General features: G+C 48.9%; 1 pseudogene; it reads right to left on the minus strand.

Moving 5' to 3' along the window:
* Nucleotides 1-9,869, minus strand: part of LOC146187074 (uncharacterized) — a 50,044-nt pseudogene extending 40,175 nt beyond the window's left edge.
* Between the last annotated feature and the right edge of the window lie 7,939 nt (nt 9,870-17,808).

Genomic DNA, 17,808 nt, shown 5'->3' on the forward strand with positions numbered 1-17,808 from the left:
GAAATAGAACGTTGATAATAGGGCTTTAGACGGGACACATGCACTATTTCGGAGGTTGGAGCTGTGGACGGGGACTTCGGAACCACAGATTAAACTTCGTAGGTGACGTCGGTCACGGGGCGCCAAACACAGTAAGGGACGGTGTAACGAGGCAAAAGTTTTTCACACAAGCCCACTCGACGGCACGGGAGCCACCGCAAAACGAGAGATCCAGGAGTGTAGTGCACATCACGGGGGCGGCCGTCGTACCGCATCTTTTGGGAGTCTTGGGATGCAGAGAGCCTGGCATGAGCTATCCGGCGGGCATCATGAGCGCGGGCAACGGCATCACTGGTGTAAGTACTGGTGGCGTCTGCTGCGGGTAAAAAGGTGTCGAAGGGTAGGAACGGGTGTCGGCCAAATAATAAATAAAATGGGGAGTATCCAGCAGTAGAATGGACAGATGAATTGTAGGCGAATGTGACAAAGGGGAGATGAACGTCCCAATCTCGATGGTCGTCAGACACATACATGGCCAGCATGCCTGTGAGGGTACGATTTAGACGTTCCGTGAGGCCGTTGGTCTGGGGGTGATATGCGGTAGTGAATTTGTGGAGGACGGAGCACGGACGGAGAATTTCGTCAACCACTCGCGACAGGAAGCAGCGGCCACGGTCAGTTAGTAGTACACGAGGAGCACCATGATGAAGAATTACGTTTTCTAGAAGGAAGTCAGCGACGTCTGTGGCGCAGCTGGTCGGGATGGATCGGGTTATAGCGTACCGAGTTGCGTAATCGGCGGCGACGGCGATCCATTTGTTCTCCGAGGTGGAAATTGGAAAGGGGCCAAGGAGGTCAACGACTCTACGGGAAAACTGGTCAGTTGGTATGGGTATCGGCTGCATATGACCTAAGGCAAAACTGTGGGCTTCTTCCGACGCTGACACAGTTCACATGCGGCAATGTACTGCTGGACAGAGCGGTAGAGCCCCGGCCAGTAGAAACGTCGGCGCAGGCTGTCGTATGTGCGAGAGACACCCAAGTGGCCAGCCGTGGGAGCATCATGGAACTGTTCAAGGATGGTGGAACGCAGGTGTTGGGGAACGACGAGCAAAAGGTCTGTGCCATCTGGTCGCATATTTCGTCGGTATTGGGTGTTGTCGTGGAGCACTAATAAGGCGAGAGATGGGTCAGGGCGGTTGGAGGTAAGACGGAGGATAATGGAATGCAGAGAAGGATCTACGTGCTGTTCCTTGTCAATGTTACTAAAGGCGGAGACAGACAAGACACATGCATGATCGTCAGAGTCTGTAGGACTAGGGGAGTGGACGGGACCCTACTGAAAAATCCTGTATAAAATTCGTACACGAAATCGTATACAGGTTTACTGTACAGGATCTGGGATACAGGATTGGGGGCTATTTCAGCAAATTCCTGTACTGCCCTGGAAAGTCCGGAATAAAACCGCGCGGAGCTCTAATACCGGAATGGCGTGTATGGTTGATGGCCCTCGTTTCCGGAAAGAAACGCGTCGCCAGGGTGAAAAAAGCATGCAACAATATAAAATAAAACGACTACATTTATAATAATAAAAAATTGAAAAAATTTTACTGCGGAATGTGGAATTGAACCTCGGTCCTTGTGGTCTTCAGACGGGCACCTTAACCACTACGCTACGGCGGATTTTTTTTTCCAGTAACAAAAAACCTTTATTTACACATATATGTACTAGGCTGCAAGTCAACCTATAGCCGAGTGCATTGATTGCTTCTCGCGTTAACGTCGGCCATGGAAACGTGAGGGGAGATTAAGCACAATAGAGAATTATGTCGAGAGGTCTGGAAATAAACGGCAGAAAAAATGTAACATATAAGCCTAAAATTCGCCATTGTAGGTCAAAAAGGAACCCCCCCCCCAAAAAAAAAACACTTGGGCACCGCTGCGTGAAGCATCAGCGGCACCGAAACCGTTCGTACTGGCGTGTCTTGAAGACCATCACAGCGTGGCAGCCTCGCTGTAGTTCCTCCTGCAGGCTTTCGTTGGTGCCAGAGGACTCTAGTGCACTCACTGTCCACTCTGTTTTCTCCAATAGGTGCCGCCACGTTGGTTTCGGCCAACGCACACACTCCACCACATCCACGCGCGCACGCCAGAGGGCATGCAACGCAAGCACTATCACAATGTCTCGAAGCTCTGGACGATCACAAGACGCGTCGAGACACAAGAGCCCTGGCCATGTGACTTCTAAATCAGTGGCGAAAAATCCCCGTACTTCGTCCCAGAAGATGTGCGCCGTGTTGCATTCCATAAAGACATGTTGAGCGGTCTCCCGTCGACCACACAGGAGACAGTTTGCGCCCCATAGTAGGAAGAAACCCCGCTCTTCCTGACGAGCTTTCACGGGCAGAACTCCCGTGTGGAAACGGAAGAAGAAATCCTTGGAGCCTGTTGGAACGGGCAGCCTCCTGAGTCGCTTGAGGACATCAGTTTTGCCCACCCCTATGGGTGGTTGTCGATATACTGGAGGTTGCAGAAATTGTGCCAGCAAGTCCCAGTAAAGCTTTCTCGGCTTTACTGCGAGCAGGTACTCCCACGAAAAAAGCCCTTGCAACAGCGCCAGGGACTGCGCTACCTCTTTGTAGAAGGCTGTGGCTCTCATGCCGTGACCTATTGGCTTAGTTGTGGCCAACCAAGGGGCCAAGTGCGCCGAGCCTAGATACTGAGTGGCCGCGCGAAGAAAATTATCCTTTTGGCTTCGAAAGAAAATGAGCCTTTGGACTACAAGTTTAAGTTCTATGTTCACTAAGCCCAGTCCGCCTCGCTCCATGCTCCAGAAGAGATTGCTTCGGCGCATGGGCTCTGCCGTAGAGCGCCAAACGAAGACTGCCCATGATCTGTGTAGCCTGCCCACGGAGCCCCTGTCAATTGTGGTCGCTCTGGCAGAGTATAGTACTGCCGGGTAAACCACCGCGTTGCATACGTAGGCTCTCGTGAACATGGCTATGTGTCTCAGCCGCCATGGGTCTAGCTTCCTTTCAGCGGCAACTAGTTTGGGTTGCCACCTGTTCATGATCGCTTTGCTAATATCTAGATTATGTTTACAGTGGTTATTATTCAGTATATGTAGCTACTTTTGCTCTTTCGTACTTGTATATCTTCCTTGGCAGTAGAGTGTGTGGCCGTAATTCACCGATCGCCCTTTAAACACGCTGAATATCTTTGCAGGCTATCACGAGGGTTCACAAATGTGCCGTATCTTTATAATGCGTCGCTTTATTCAAGGCAAACCTCGCGATATCATAATTTACTAGTTCTGATGTGTTTTTCATCGTCTACGAACGCTTGTAAGTTTTCCTACATGCAGATATCCGGTGCACTAATACTTGTAATACTGGGCGTTTTAGCTTCACGTGCTACCAGCGGAGCATCGATGTCAATGAATACACTTCCGACTGAGCGGTTTCGATATGTAAACATTCGAGAACACGTCGCCCGTTATGCGGCTATCTGCGCATCTTTCGATGGTCAGCGATGTTTGTTTATTTTTTCTCGAACAGTTTTTTGTCATCGCTAGCGAAACGATACGTTCGTGCTTCTACTTTCGTGTTGTAGGCGGCAGATCTTCAGTCGTAGATATGAAGACGCACCGCAAGATCGTACGAGCTGCAGCGACTGTTGTACGCGCAAAAGCGACGCGACGCGCGTATATGCTTGCTAGCGCACACTTCGAAGGCTTCGCATTTTCGAGGTATTTGGGAAACGAAGCGTGCCCTTTATATACAGAACAGTTGCATAATATGTTTGGTATCATGCTTATTTAGTGCGCTGGCGTGTCCGGCATGGTCATTCTGGTTGAACTTTCGTCGATCGGCCCGGCTTCTGCTCAGAAGCGGAATACTCTGCCCGGTATCAGTTCCAGAAATGACGCGTTCGTCCGGTTTCTGGTTAATTGATACAGGCTGAACACTACATAACACCACTACATTTGAAAAAGAAAAAGGAAGAAAAAAAAGAAACAAAAAGAAAATAGAAAAGGAAAAAAAATTACATGCGATTCGAACTTTGGTCTTTACAGGCAGCAAGCACGCACTTTAACCACTACACCACGGCAGGACACGGAGGTGGTGGTTATATATCTGCTTATGTAGTCGAGATTGCTCTTTTGTAGTTTGTGTATTTTTGTAGGGTGTAGAATTTGTGGTCGTAATTGAACGATCGCCCTTTAAACATGCTGCATCTTTTTCCTGGCTATCACGAAGGGTTATCCGTGTCCCGCATCTCTACAATGTATCGCTTTCTTGCAGACAAACCTCCGAATGTCACAATTTACTAGTGCTGATGTGTTTTGTCATCGTCTTCGAACGCATGAAATTTTTGCTACATATAGATATATGCGGTGCACCAACACTTGTAATACTGCTTGTTTTAGCTTCACCTGCTACCAGCGGAGCCGCGACGTCAATGAATTTATTTCTGACCAAGTGTTTTGCATGCGTAAACACTCGAGGAAGCGACTCCCGATGTCCGGCTGACCTGCGCATATTTCGATGGTCAGCGATGTTTCATTTATCCTCGAGCGTATTTTAACCGCGCTAACGCTACGTTCTTGCTTGCACTTTCGCGTTGAAGGTGGCAGATCTTCCGTCGCAGATTATGAAGATGCACCGCAAGATCGTACAAGCTGCAGCGACTGTTGCACACGCAAAAACAAAACGCGATGCATGTATGTACTTGCTAGCGCACACATCCACGGCTTCATATCTTCTAGGTATGTACGAAACAACGCGTACTCGACATATACAGAAAAGTTTTAACGTATATTAGGTATGGTTTCATGCTTATTTAGCGTGAAGGCATGTTCCGACGTGGTCACCCTGGCTGAGCTTCACGATCCGCCCGAGTTGTACTGAGAAGCGGAAATACTCTGTCCCGTATCAGTTCCATTCATATCGGATTTGTCTGGTTTCTGTTAAACCGGACATGACCTGTCCTGTATATGAGCTCAATACAGGACTGGTACGCCCTATTTCATATCCATAACGGACTGGGATGTCATGTATAAGTTGCATGGTCTGCCCTGTATTAGCTCGATACCGGACTGGATTGTCCGGATTGAGATTCATACCGGACATGACCTGTCCGATATAAACCCTTTTAAGCTTCATACAGGACTGGTCCGTTTGTTTCATATCCATACCGGACTGGGGTGTCATGTATAAGATGCATTCTGGAAATGGTCTGCCCTTTATTAACTCTATACCGGACTGGACCGTCCGGATTGAGATTCATACCGGACATGACCTGTCCGATATAAACTTGTTTAAGCTTCATACAGGACTGGTCACACCGGTATCAAATTTATACGGGATAATACAGGACTGGTTCAAACCCGTTTGTCGCGATACGGGATTTTTCACTAGGGGATGACGTGACAAACAGTCTGCATCTTGTTGAAGCCGTCCGGACTTGTAGACGATGGAAAAGGTGTATTGTTGTTGCCCAGCGCCCCAAACGGTCAGTCGGATCTTTGAGAGAGGAAAGCCAGCACAAGGCATGATGGTCTGTTATCATAGTAAAATGGCGGCCAAACAAATAAGGGTGAAATTTTCTAATAGCCCAGACAAGCGCCAGGCACTCTCGCTTTGTAATAGAATAATTTTGTTCGGGTGTTGAGAGGAGACGGCTGCCATACGCAGTCACCCTTGTACGGCCGTTTTGTCGCTGAGCGAGTATAGCTCCTATTCTATGGCCACTTGCGTCGGTACGGAGTTCAGTATTGGCGGAAGGGTTGAAGTGGGCCAAGACTGGTGGAGTAGTTAGAGCAGCAATAAGCTCTGAGAAAGCTGTAACTTGTTCAGGCCCCCAATAGAATGAAACGTCTTTCTTGAGGAGTTAGGTGAGCGGACGAGCAAGGATTGCGAAGTTCGGGACGAATCGACGGAAATAGGAACATAGGCCAATAAAGCTTCGGACATCGCTGGATGAACGCGGAGTGGGAAAATCTCTGACGGCACGTATCTTGTCAGTGTCAGGCTGAACACCGGAAGCATTAACCAAGTGACCAAGCACTTTGATTTCCCGATGGCCGAAACTGCATTTATTTGAGTTGAGTTGAAGGCCGGCGCGGCGGAATAGCTCGAGAATGGTAGAAAGGCCAGAGAGATGGCTGTCAAAAGTGGACGAGAAAACAATGACGTCGTCTAAGTAACAAAGCCAAGTCGCCCACTTGCAGCCGCACAGCAATGAGTCCATCATCCGTTCGAAGGTTGCAGGGCCGTTACATAGGCCAAAAGGACTGACTTTGAATTGATGAACGCTGTTTTTTCACGGTCTCTCTCGTCGACAGAAATCTGCCAGTAGCCGGAGCGAAGGTCGATGGATGAAAAGTAGCTGGCTCCGTGCAAACTATCAAGCGCGTCGTCGATGCGCGGAAGAGGATATACATCTTTTTTGGTTATTTTATTCATATGACGGTAGTCAACGCAGAATCTCTGTTATCCTTCTTCTTGACCAACACGACAGGGGATGCCCAGGGGCTACTGGAAGGCCCCTGGGCATCCCCGATTATGTCGTTCGCTAACATCTTTTCGACCTCCGTTTGAATGACGCGTCGCTGGGCAAGCGAAACACGATAGGGCCGCCTGTGAATAGGACTGGCGTCACCGGTGTCAATGCTGTTGGCGACAACTGTCGTTTGACCCAATGGGCGGGTACCGAAGTCGAAAAGGTCACTGTAGGTAAACAAGAGCTTGTGTAACTCAGCGGCGAATTCAGGTTGCAGATCAGCTGCAATCATGCTCTTAAGTGGATCAGGGCACGATGTGGACGACGAGGGGTTGTTGTCAGGGACGACAGTTGTATGATCTGTAGACAGAGCTGAAATGGCACAATCGGTAATCAGGGACAGGGCAGCTAATGAAATTCCCTCGAGCAGAACTTGAGTTGAAAAGCTGAAGTTAAGGACAGGGAGAGTGGTGTGTTTCTGGGAGATGTGCACAATTAGATGAGGAAGGGTGACGTGCCGCTGCAGCATGACATCAGTAATGGGACAAGCGAGATAATCGCCATCTGGGACGGGTGGAAATGGCGACATAGAGACGTAAACGGCAGTTTCAGGAGGAAGGCATGCCTTGGTCGACTTTGCGGCATAGAGACAGGACGTCTTGGATGTAAGTGAGATAAGACTCCGTAGACGTTTGGGCGCGAAAGGGGAGCGCTTTTTTGGCGGCAATGTGGCGGCCAATAGGCTTTCCGAATAGGTCGTGGAGCTTCTGTTTGCAAATATCCCAAGATGTTAGCTCGTCTTCGTAGGTATCAAACCACACCCGCGCGGTCCCAGCCAAGTAAAATATTACATTCGCGAGCATGAGTGTGGCATCCCACCTGTTGTACTTGCTCACGCGCACGTATAGGGCTAGCCAGTCGTCTACGTCGACGTCGTCGGTCCCGCAGAAGGTTCCGGGGTCACGGGGGTGGGCCATTACAACAGCAGGTGCGGCGGCTGTAGAGGTAGAGGCGTCTGTGGTCATTGTGGTGGCTCCGATGTGGCGGCCACTGCGGAGATCCAGCTTGTGACAGGGGTTCGAATAGATTCACTTCCACCAAGAGACGTTACGTGGAAGATTTACAGTCCAAAAGCTGTCCGCACAGCTAACGTTGATGAGGGCACCGATTTCACAACACTCAGCGTCGTCGTCTTCTCGGAGTCTGTTGCACTTCTTCATCCTCATCGCGAACAGCGAATACAGCTAAGTAACAATATTACCGTCTGGACTGAGGCAGCGGATTACGTAGACAAATATTCTATGCAGACTGAACTTCAGACGGCCCTTTGTCTTGAAGATACACTAACCAAAATTGGCCTCGAACTCGCACCACATAAAAGAGAATTGATTAGTATCGATGGAAAACATAAAACCAATTGCCCCAGTATGTAGATCCATCTTCACATCGGAGGATACATCATCGCCTCCTCAAATAGGGAAATCCGCATTCTTGGCCTGCCCATCTCAAGCTGCAACAGTTCCCAGAAATGGGTTCATCAGCTACAACGCCTTTGGCTAGCACTGCTACACACTATTCGTCGCCTGTCCAACCGGCTCGGCGGTGCGCGGCAACATGCCTGCCGTGCGATGGCTCGAGCAGCGGCGGTCGGAAAAATCCTCTATGGCACACCCGTCCTCCACCTGTCGAAGACTGACTTCGCTAAGGTCGAACGCCTTCATCGCGCAACACTACACACTATTACCGGTCTACCTAAGCACACTCCTATAGCCGAACTTGAGTGTTTGGTCTCTCTTCCACCGCTCACTACCATCGTTACCGAGTCACAGACGCGTCATCGAATACGTCTAGAGAACACTGTCCAAGGGCGTCGCCTATTGGCCTGGGATGAACAGCGTAACGACAAAACACCAGCCCTATATGCATCTCTTCCTCCTTGGGAGATGCCAGTAGTCACACGCCTCCATCGCCGACCAATAAACCGCGATTTTCTCATTCCCCGAGAGCTCCTCGCTGTCCATTACCGACAAGAGCGAATCCTTGATACGACTGACATATAAACCGACGCATCGATTACAAGCGAATTTGCATCCATGGGCTGGGTATGCAATGACAACCCTTCCATTTCAGGTGCTTATGCCTGCCACCTACCTCAAGGTACCCCTCTTCATGCTGAACTCCTCGCGATTTGGGGAGCCTTTTCAGAAGTGCCTTGCACCGGAACTGGTTCAATACGTATTCTTACTGATTCCTATGAAGCTTACAAGGAACTCGCTACTCCGGGTTTACAAGATGCAACAGCTACGGCCATACAGCGCCTCCTTAAACGCCACCAACTCGCGACCAGAACTGTCACTATTCACTGGACCCCATGTCACTCGGACGAATCAAGGGGCAATGCGGTGGCACACGCCGCGGCTGCCTTGACAGGTGGGATGTCCACATTTACTTCCCCACCCCCCTTGATTAATGCTTACTCGACCTTGGCCGGGCAACTCACCCCTTGTCTTGCCCTTATGCACTATACTCAGACCAGTCTTCGTAGCCTCAGTCAGCATCGCATGGAGGTGGCCCCACCAGACCCACTTTTTACGAGAAAAACCCACCTCACCCGAAGTCAAGAAGTCTTTTTGAATAAGCTCATTGCCCATGCGGCTTACACGCCACGTATTATGACCCGCTGGCGTCAGTATAAAGAGAAAATGATTACGTGTCCCCACTGCACGACTCTAACTCGCGGCGGCATATTTCTCTACTCTGGGATTGCCCTGCTTTTCCTACTGGACACTCAGAGATCAAACCCTGCCGCCTGAACTACCGTTCCGTTCTAGAAACTGATGCTAACACACAGATAATATTTGCCAAGTTTGGCTCGCTTAGTGGCTTCATTAAAGCAATGTGATTTCAGTGACGACCTAAGCTATGAAGGTTTTGTCTACTCCCCTTTATACCCATCCATGGCCATGAGCCTTCCCATTCCATAAAGGACATTCAATTAATCAATCAATCGCTGCAGCCAAGTGGCCAGGCACACAGTATACAGCTTTGAGATCGTTGACCCGAGGGCAACGGGGCGCCAGTTCATGACGTCCTCCGGAGGTCCTTTCTTGTGGATCAAGATGGTCCCGGATACCTTCCACGTGGGGGCACGTTCTTGTTCTTTCAGGCCGGTGTTGAACGCCGCTGTCAAGAAGGCCGCTTAAGGGTCTGTCGTCTTCCAGCACTGGATATACGAAGGTTTTGACAGCGTCCAATCTCTGCCAAGGGGCGAGCATTGAGCTAAGCAGGCGGCGGCCTGTGTCGATGGCCTTGGCCGCGGTGGCTGTGTCGGGGAACGCGTTGACTCTCACAAGGCGGCCCAGGAACGTCTGCCTCTCCTGGATCATGGCGATCTTTCAGGACTTGCCTCGGTCCATCTTCTGCTGGAGATTTAGTAGGGAATTGGTACAATGTTCAAGCCAGGTATGCCAAGTACAGAAGCATTATGAATTATTTCAGGGAAGCATCTCTCAAGCAGAAATACAAAAAAATCTCTTTCGCCACGCTGGCTTACAGTGTTTCGCACTTGAAACAAGGCTTTTCTGGGTTTTCGCGTGTGCAGGGCACGACTCGTTTTCAGTTTTGAACCCCGTGAAACACGGTAATTCGAACCACTTTTACAGGCTGATGTGTTCAAAACTATTTTGCCCCAGAAGGAGCGCAGCGGAGTTTGCGGAGTCTCTTCCAAGCGCACACCCCTCTAAGAGCAGGGCGCCAGGCCGGGGGACGCTTGTACCCAGTTTTACCGGTGGGTGTACGGCGGCGGGTTTCGAACGAACCCGCCGCAGTCGAGACCGACGCCCTAACCACTAGGCGTTGACTGCGGCTAATGAACCTCATGCCTTTTTTTGCTTGTTGTCCGCTACTACCTGCTTACGATATGATTGGCTCAGGCAATGACTTGCTTTGGTCTGTACGTCTAATTCTGGTTATTTGTTCACAACCGAATTTGCTTCGATGGCTGCGCCGCTATTATGTAATTACTATCGCCTATTTAGCATACCTTTATTTGCAGCTAGCATCAGTATACGTCTTCTAGTCACGCAATTAGGTCGACGACTAATCGCATCCATGAGTTCCTTCCTTACACCCTTAAGCTTAAGAGCTTTAGTGGTATGGGGAGCTTGCTATCTCGCAATCAAAGGGCCTGAGTTCGATTCCACTTACCCGTCCTAGATAACAATTTATTCTTCGATATTCTTATTTCTAGTTCGCAAGATTCTCCGCACTAAATTTGACATCGTTTGGATGGGCATTTCCCTGTTCTGTTTTTAGGGTTCTCACGCGTTGACATCCAAATACCTTTCTTTTCGGAAGGAACATTTGAAAAGGACATCGAACCTTCACCCGTTGAGCACGTCTTCTCAATCGTGGCATATGTCATAGACGAGTGTTCTCACAAGGCCATTAGTAGGCTGCTGAAGCGTCAGCACGAGCACTAGCGAATGGCATCTGCCGCCGCGACTAATTTTCTTGGGGTTAATTTTCGCACCAGCTTTTTCTTTTTGCTGGTAGGCTCCACCGCGTATGAATCTGTCGAAAAGTTATGCCGGTCACACCCAGAAATAGTGCCACTGGCCTCCCTCAGTTCCTCGCCAAGCCGTAGAAACGAAGCTGCTCAGATTTGCAGTTAAAGCATGAAATTTCTTCTTAGTGGTCTTGCGCGACGATAAGTCGCGGGGATTGAGACCGAGGGGAATTGACCTACGGGTTCTATCTGGGAGACTGGACTTCGTTGTGCATTGTACAACCCGCTGGAAATGCTTTTTAGGCCAGCATTGACCGCCTTACATGACTCAGATTTCGTTTTCTTTTTGATTATTATCATTTTACTGTTTCCCAAAAAAAACTGGGAAAGCAGAAGAGAAAAATAACACTGGCTGTGAAACATCGACCGGTGGTCTTTGAGACGTAATCAGGATAAAAGCAGCTGCATCAGACTAAGAAAGGTGCGACTAAATGAAGTGTGGATATTACATTGCAGTGAATTGCAGGCGTTGCATAGTTTTATGAAAATAAAATTGCCGCCATCGTCGGGAAGAATGAGCTTTGAACGCTCATTACTTCAACGTTGCTGCTAAGAATAGAAAAAAAAAAAAGACAAGCACGATATTACGTTTCTTCCGCTCATCAGGCTCGTCATGGCGATTCCGGCTTCCGACAATGTTCTATTCAACTTTACTTGGGATAGGGGCACCTATACCAATTCGATGTATTATCTTTGGTTAAAGCTAGCAAGAGACCCACCGCTAGCTCGGTCGCTAAGGCTAACTTCGGGTGCCTCGGCAGAAAATGATTGACAGCGCCGCTGCTAAATTTGGGTGGTTGTTGGCTCCGCCCATCCGTCAAACTCTCTCGAAGGGGATATACGGCTCTGCGCATTTCCTTCCCGCTATTCCGCTAATCCCGCAATCACCGCAAAGCCCTCTAAACTAAAGCTCTCTATTATCATTTTACTGTTCTCCAAAAAAAGAAAAAGAAAAAACCTGAGAAAGCAGAAGGAGCAAATAACACTGGCTGTGAAACATCGACCAGCAGTCTGTTGAGACGTAACGAGGATAAAAGCAGCTGCTTTGGACTAAGAAAGAAGCGACTGAATGAAGTGTAGATATTGCATTGCAGTAAATCGCAGGCGTTACATAGTTTGATGAAAATAAAATTGCCGCCACCGTCTCAAAGAAGGAGCTTTGAACGCTGATTACTTCAACGGAGCTGCTAAGAGTAGAATAAAAAAGATAAGCACGATATTACGTTTATTCCGCTCAGCAGGCTCGTCATGGCACTTCCGGCTCAGCCGCCAATGTTCCATTCTGCTTTTTTTTTTACAGTTCTGTGGTTAAGCGTCAGCGTTACGCATCACTTCTCATTTCGGAATCAAATTCAAAACACATCGCAGCAAAGAGAAGCTTACCAGTCATATGAATTATATTTGTACGGTAGTAGCCACCACGATTATTTTTGTCGCCTTCACAAAATCTTCATACAACGAAGTTTTCAATGTCCAGCGGGTAGACGCATTGTGTCCCCACGGACGACATAATTCTCGCTGTCGTGCTCAATGAGCAAGGACGTGAACGTCGTAGCTGCAACAGACACCAAGCACAATGGCGACTGCACTGTCCTGATCGAGTCGAACAGCGTGGCATCCACCTTGGCGAATGAGTTTTGCGTAAAGGGGAGACAGCATCATCAATTTGAGATCCACGCCCTAATGAGCTTATCAACCAGCTAGAAATGACTCAGAACAACGCAGCTCGCTTCATGTTCTCTATCACCGCACTGCCAGCGTATCCACGATGAAATCTAATCTCAACCTGCTAACTCTCGCAATTCGTCGAAAGCTCGCACGTATATGCCTCTTTCATAATATATTTTATCATGATGACCTACGCAATAAACTGCTCAATCCGCCTTCTTATATAATCTCGCATAGACCACATTCACAAAATGGGCATAACTGCATGCAATAGTAGAAGTTTGCTTGACTCATTCATACCCCGCACATCGAAAGAATGGAATCTCCTGCCCACTTCTATTGCAACCATCAGTAATTTTTCATTATTCCAGTCTGCGGTGCGCAATGTCGACCATGCAAATTTTCGTTATTACTGTATAACGTTTGCTTAAGTTTTCTGTGTTTACCTCAGACTACCGTGAATTTAAACATTTTCGCGAAAATAGTGTTTACATACTGTTTAATAATACTTTGTAATATATTTTTTTGAGTCCGAAACAATACTTGTGCAATATTACGCAATTCTTAACTATGCTGACCTCTTAGATTACTTATATATTGCCTGTATACGTTTTATGCTGTGCATATTTTGCATTCTTGTCCTCCACCCACTCCCCTCTGTAATGCTCCTACCCTGAGGGTAACAATAAATAAATAAATTGTAAAGAGGAAGATGGGTTTCGGAGGCATGCGCACCGCGAACGCACGGCGCGAGATCGTGTTGTGGAAGAAACCTCGAACTAACGCTTCAGCGAGATCTTTCTCTCGGATACCCAGGCTAAGAAACCACGTTACAACTTGGTGGAGTGTGCTGATTTGACCCTTCATCTACCATCCTGGAGCTACGCAGCCGCACCATCGCACCAACAATAACAACCGATGTGAGCCAGCCCTCTGCTTCTTCGCCAAACCCCGTCGTGTGCCCAGGAGCGCTCAAACAGCGGGACCCGGCCATATTCAGCGGGACTGATGATCACTAGGTGGAGGATTTTCTTGCCTCTTACGAGCGAGTAAGCGGCCACAACCGTTGGGACGAAGCCCTGAAGCTCAACAACGTCGTATTCTACCTGACGGACGTTGCCAGTCTCTGGTGCCACAACTACGAAGCAGAGTTCACCATCTTTGGCCGCCCTGCTGTCCGAAAGCTGCGCGCCGAACAGCGCCTGAAATCTAGCCGCCAGCAACACGGTGATTCCTTCACCAGCTATACAGAAGATGTGAGTCTGTGCACACGTATCGACCCGTCCATGCCGGAAACTACTCGTATCGGGCATATTTTAAACGGCATCGAAGCAGACGTCTTTCATATGCTTGTCGCTCGCAACCCCAACACCGTTGCCGAAGTCTTCACGCTTTGTCAGACATACGATGAGCTCTGCAAGCAGCGCATTCCAGCCCCACCACCATCCATACAGCCCGATTCACTATTAAGCTTGACTGTGTCGGCGACCAGCAGCTCGCTGCTCGACCAGATCAAGGACTTTGTGGGCGAGGAGGCCGCCCGACAATTATTCTTTCTGCAAATCGTTCAGGGCCCTCCTTCTAACCTAGCCCCAAGCATTTAAGCTGTGATTCTGGATCAAGTGGCTGAGGCACTACCAATCACTCCTCAGCAAGTTTTAGTCGCAGCGCCAACTACGTACGCCGACATCCTCAGACGCCCCAGCACCGAATCGCACATCTCGTTCCGCCTTCCCTTCTCGCCCGCCCTACACCGCTGCCAGCCCCTTTCAATCCTCCATGGCCGACTTCTATTTGTTCGAACCCTTGGCGTACTCGGGACAATCTACCAATTTGTTACGCGTGTGGTGCTGCTGGACACATTATGCGTTACTGTCGTCGCCGCGTCGTCCCGCCTACAGATTATTCACGACCATACGCTTACGAGCCGGCTGAATATACGCCACGTTCCTCTTCTGCCGACCTTGATTCCGCTACCGATCGACCACCTGCTCGCTGCCGCTCTCCATCACCGAGGCGCTCGATTTCACCGATGCGTCGCTGCACCAACGAGCCTCGGGAAAGCTAATTAGCGCAGTTCCCGAGGCAAGAACTACGAGTGCGTCGAACAATATAAGACCTCGTTTCGTCCCTGCGAACCTGATTGAAGTTGTTGTGGAGGGTGTGACTGTCTTAGCCCTTGTGGGTACTGGCGCTGCTGTGTCTGTGATGAGCCAAAAACTGTGCCGCAGGCTACGCAAAGTGACGACGCCTTTATCTGACCTTTCGCTTCACACCGCTAATGCGCAGCGTGTCTTGCCTTTGGCGGCTTGCACAGCCAGGGTTTTCATACAAAGTTTCCTATAACCATAGAATTTGTCGTACTGTCGTCATGCTCACATGACCTTATTTTAGGGTGGGACTTTCTCCGCGACCATTACGCCATTATCAACTGCGCTCGCGCCGAAATCGAACTTCTCCCATCCAACGCCCCTTCGGATATCGATTTGTTTCCTGCGCCCAGCAAGCTGACTGTGACTGCCGACATCGAGGTCGCTCCGCGCTCATCTATTACCATTCCTGTTTCCTGCCTCTCCGCACCTGACGGCGCCGTCATATTCTCCCCGTCCGAGAGCTTCGCATCTTGCCACGCCCTGCTTCTATCCTATGCTATGCTCACTGTCCAAGACGGCTGCAGCCTAATTCAGTTTTCCAACCCTTTGCTGAGACCCTGCTCTTTCCTACGTGGTGAGTGCCTTGGTATTGTACAGCTCATCGATGGCGTGATCATCCCGGATATTTGTACTGATTCCTCTATTCCTGTCGGCTCACTTGCTTCACCTGAGCCTACTTCTTTCGATGCACCCGAAGTTTTTGTTGCTTCTGCTGACGCTGGCCTCGCCCCACAACAGCACTCCCAACTTCTTCACTTACTGGAGAAGCATCGCTCTTCGTTCGATATTTCAAAAAGCCACCTCGGCCGCACGGCTACCGTCACCCACGAGATTGATACCGGTGCCCACAAGTCGCTGCGCCAGCGCCCATATCGTGTCTCGGCAGCTAAACGACAGATTATTGAAGACCAAGTCGACGACATGCTTCAGCGGGGTGTGATTCAGCCGTCCAGTAGTCCGTGGGCCTCGCCTGTCGTCCTTGTCAAGAAAAAGAATGGCACTATACGGTTTTGCGTCGATTATCGGCGCCTTAACATCACACGCGAAGTCGTCTATCCATTGCCTCGAATTGATGACGCCATAGACTGTTTACAAGGAGCTGAATTCTTTTCGTCGTTAGACCTACGATCAGGATATTGACAAGTACCTCTAGCGAATACAGCACGCGCCAAGACTGCTTTCGTAACACCTAGTGGCCTATACGAATTTAACGTCATGCCCTTCGGACTTTGTAACGCCCCGGCCACTTTTGAGCGCATGATGGATTCGATACTCCATGGTCTAAAGTGGAACACTTGTCTGTGCTATTTAGATGAGTAGTCTTCTCTTCTGATTTCGAGAGCCACCTTCTCCGTTTGGAGTGCGTGTTCAACTGTTTGACCGAAGCTAGGTTCCAACTTAACCTAAACAAAGTGTCGCTCTGGCGCTCGTGAACTCACGATTTTAGGCCACGTAGTTTCAAAAGATGGCGTACTTCCTGATCCTGCAAAGCTTCGCGCCGTTGCTGAGTACCCGAAGCCCTCCACTATGAAGGAGCTCCGGAGCTTTATCGGCCTATGCACTTATTTCCGACGTTTTGCCTGAAATTTCGCCACTATTATCGCGCCTCTGATAAACCTCCTGCGCGACGAGAACGACCTGACCGGTTGGTCAAACGCCTGTGACACCGCTTTCACAACACTGCGCCGTCTCCTCATCTCACCTCCCATTTTACGGCACTTTGATTCAACTGCTCCGACTGAAATTAATACCGATGCCAGTGGCGTTGGCCTCGGCGCTGTTCTTGCGCAACGAAAACCCGGTTTCGAAGAATACGTCGTTGCCTACGTGAGCCGTTCGTTGACGAAAGCGTAATCTAATTACTCCGTCACAGAAAGAGAATGTCTAGCCATCATATATGCGATTTCCAAGTTTCGCCCTTACGTGTACGGCCGCCCTTTCGACATCGTCACGGACACCATTCCTTCTGTTGGTTGTCCTTCTTGAAAGACCCTACAAGCCGGCTAGCCCGATGGGCCCTCCGTCTCCAAAAGTATCTTGTTCTCGAGTCGAGCCTGTAGCATCATGCGTACTCTTTACATGACAGCCACTGTCGCAATAATGTCACAACAGAATAGGTAAAACACGGGAATTACTTTCGCATGCAGCAGCATGTTGTTTAGAAGCATGAATCCAGTTTAGGATAGTGGAGATAGGATTTTGACAAAAGATGTTACGGAAGCACAAGGTAGAAAATGGGTTTATTTCACACCAGATAATTCTTGATATACGACACTTCAAATCGAGTATAACTCATAACAACATTCACAGTATTTATACAGCATTTATACAACACTACAAATCTAACTGCTCTTCATTTATACAATTAAAACCAATATCAATTGGGCAATTTACAAGCAGGGCATAATATTTATAGAATAAATGTGCATGCATATTGTTCACTCACCCCCCTCCCCCTCACACACACACATATTTGGAAGAAATGCTTATATGACACTTCAGTAATGCGCCTCTAACATATCTACTCTCAAGAGGAATTTGAAAGAATATTACCATATCGTTTTCAAGTCCTGGTATATTTACGGGGCACCGAATTAGGAGTGAATCAAGTGAAAAACACATATTTTAGAAAGCTATTTATATTGTAAGGTAACGCGAAGGTCGAACTTGGGGGATCAGGTTTTATCGCAGACCTGAAGCCTTGGTCGCACACTGCAGCTAACCACAGTCCGCGATAACGATGAGAATCTGCAAGAGGGAGCAGGATGAAGATGAAACAGCACGTTCAGCCGTGTGGAAGATGAAGCGCCACACAGTGCTCACACTATTTCTTTTAGTCGATATTTATTGCCTCAGGGCATCAGTAGGTTATGAGATGAAGGCTGAATAAATGATTAAATGAATGGAAAAAGGTTGGCTGATTGTATGAAGTCCAGA

This window comes from Amblyomma maculatum, chromosome 6 (genome assembly GCF_055883805.1).
Source record: "Amblyomma maculatum isolate TAMU_Amacu chromosome 6, ASM5588380v1, whole genome shotgun sequence".
In the NCBI taxonomy this organism is placed as follows: domain Eukaryota; kingdom Metazoa; phylum Arthropoda; class Arachnida; order Ixodida; family Ixodidae; genus Amblyomma; species Amblyomma maculatum.